Genomic DNA, 2905 nt, shown 5'->3' with positions numbered 1-2905 from the left:
GGGGGGTAGGAGGGAAGGCGATGCATTCCGCATCGTGGGAGGAGGAAGGGGGGAATTCCGTCTCCACCCTAAGTGGAGTTCCCCTCCACTCCACACGTCTCACTCTTTCTCTCCCTCCCCCTCCGCACCCCAGAGTCACCAGCAACAGACGGAAGCGCGCGGAAACGGGCCGACCCTTTGAGAAGCTTGTTCGACCCGTTTTGGGGACCACCACGAACCACCGGACCCGCGCACGAGCCCGCCAGCAGTGCGAGTGAGAAGGATCTATATGGGCGGCTATAGAGAGCGTCTCGTCTCACTCGCACTCTCGGGACTGGTGGTGGTGGTCCGGCCGCTGCTCACCTCTGCCCGCCAGCTCCCAGAGCGGCCGGCAGCCGCCCGGGAGGTAGGCACTCCCAGCCCCTCGCGACACCCGTGCGCCCGCGTTGCCTACCGCGCAGGCGCGCTGCCCGCTGTCGCTCCGCCCGCGCCCGCCGCACAACCAGTTTAAAGAGCCATATGGCAGTAGCAACTCAAAACTTGTCGCATTCTTAAATGACTGTTCCGGTGGGAGCGTGGGAGAAGACTCCACGACAGAACGAAATGGCCAGTGTTTCGTCGAGCGACATCCGCCATGGTAGTAGAAAAGACCACCGGGAGACGGAATCTCTGGCCCCACTGGCCTGCTTCTTCTTATTCCGAGGAGTATTTCTGATCTCACGTCGGAATAGTCCATGCATACGAAAGTTCCGGAAGTTCTAAGAATTGCGTCAGGGCTCAGGGCAACCGAAACGTAGTTGACACCGGGCGAATAGTGCGACATAACGTCGCGAGGAGGAAGGAGGACGTCAAAAGTCTAGGGCCTAGACGAGGGGGTTTTCACTCGAGATTTCCGTGCACACAGTATTTCGTAATACGTGTATTTCGGCGGTATTTCTCAGGAAAAGTTCACCGTTTTGGAGCATATTTAGGCGTATTTCGGTGTATTTCACGTGAAATACCTGTGAAATACCTCATTTGGTGTACACGGTATTTCAGAAGTGAAAACCCCCTCGGGCCTAGACTCTAGGCCGTGTCTGTCCGCAGCGTCAGCGTCACACCGTCGGGGATGACCTCTTCTGGGGGCGCGCCCGGCTGGGCAACGCACTTCGCAGCGGCCAAGGCGTAAACTGAGCTTGACTGCCGAGTGCATCATCCTCACGCTCTTCATCACGGCGACGCTGAGGCTGAGCATCGGTCATGCCCCCCCCCCTCCCTCTCTCCAGTCTATCTCTATGGCACTCCGGCAGGTGGCGCTCCCCCCCCCCTCTCCCTCTCCTCACTCTCTATACCTCCCTACCTCCCTCCCTCCCTCTCTCGCCCCTTTCCGGGTCCGCCACCCGGACGGACGGGGGCGTAAAGGCCTTGCATAAAGCCGATATAAAAGCGAGATGCGACACACTCCGCCGCGCCCCGAATCACGTCCCGAAGCACCACGGGCGTGAAGAGCGAGCAAGCGAGCGCGAGATAGGGTGTGGAGTAGGGAGGTGCGAAAGTCCGCTTTTTTGAGTCGCCGAATCGTAATAGTGCGGGAAAGTTGCCTTTTCACATCCGAAGTCTAGACGTAATTTTATTTTCGCGATCGGACTTAATCTTGAACTCGAGATTTGAGCTTAAAGTTTAAAATACGGTTCTTATGGGCATTTATGACAAAAACAGAAAATTTGGCCTGAACCGCACAGGTTCCGCCTGAGACAAAATCTAAGGCCATATCCGTGATCTACGTAAGAACCCGAGTCAGGACACGTTCCGCATGCCATGCTCCTCCCTCTAATTTCCGAATAAATTTTCCAAAAATTAATGTTTTTTTAGTAAAAACGGCTAATTTACTTACTCTAAAACTGTTATTAGATGACGGAGTAAGGTATTTGAAACATGGTCTGAATCGTTTTTTCACGTAAATCACGGATATGGCTTTAGTTTTTGTCTGTGACGGAACCTGTGCGGTCAAGGCCAAATTTTCTGTTTTTGACATAAATGCCCATAAGAACCTTATATTAAACTTCAAGCTCAAATCTCGACTTAAAGATTCATTCCGATCGCGAAAATAAAATTACGTCTAGATTTCGGATGTGAAAAGGCAACTTTCCCGCACTATTACGATTCGGCGACTCAAAAAAGCGGACTTTCGCACCTCCCTAGTGTGGAGTGAGAGAGAAACAAAAACATCTCTCCATCTCGTTCGCAGCGTGACGCCGTTGGGAATCGCACCCTGATAGGCCGCATATGCTTGTTGTTAAAGCAAAAGTGCATAATACAAATTCGCTCGGTGGTAAGAAAAAAAAAAACAATAACACAAAACAAATCCAGATTTGCCTGTTGGTAGTTAATGCCAGGGGGTAAAGGAAAAGTATGGTCGAGTGCAGCAGGAGAGAAAGGAGAGAAAGGGCGGTGAGTGTTAGAGACACACTCTCTCTCTCTCTCTCTCTCTCTCTCTCTCTCTCTCTCTCTCTCTCTCTCTCTCTCTCACACACACACACACACACACAGAGAGCAGAGAGAGAGAGAGTGTGTGTGTGTGTGCGAGAGAGAGAAGAAGCGAGATACGACGAAGCGCGGCAAATCTGGAAATCCGAGTGGCTCCGCTCGTAAAAACAGCATCAGCGCGCGGGCAGAGAGAGTGCGCACGTGCGTCTATGTGTGTGTGCGTCTGTGTGGGGGAGGGATGTGCGCGTGCGCGTGTGTGGGTGTGGGTGCGGGCGAGTGTAGCCGGGCCCGGCCGATGTGTGAGGAAGAGCCACACAAAGGGCTCAGAATGGCAGTGATACCGGAGCACAGCGGGCACAGTCGGAGAGCCCCGGGCCCCGGGGGGCTGGAGGGGGGTGAGGAGCAAGGAGACGGAGTGCAGCAGATTGCAATCCAGCTTTTGCAATGCTCCTCTCCCTAC

At 53.9% G+C, this 2905-nt stretch overlaps 1 protein-coding gene across 2 annotated transcripts in view; it reads right to left on the bottom strand.

The window, feature by feature from the left end:
* Window positions 1-2905, bottom strand: part of LOC113206997 (heterogeneous nuclear ribonucleoprotein C-like) — a 63206-nt gene that overhangs the window by 7791 nt on the left and 52510 nt on the right. The window lies entirely within an intron of this gene.

Source organism: Frankliniella occidentalis, unplaced genomic scaffold (genome assembly GCF_000697945.3).
Source record: "Frankliniella occidentalis isolate FOCC.00 unplaced genomic scaffold, Focc_3.1 Scaffold375, whole genome shotgun sequence".
NCBI lineage: Eukaryota > Metazoa > Arthropoda > Insecta > Thysanoptera > Thripidae > Frankliniella > Frankliniella occidentalis.
The sequence above is the reverse complement of the archived record's forward strand: the minus strand, read 5'-3'. Positions and strand labels throughout refer to the sequence as shown.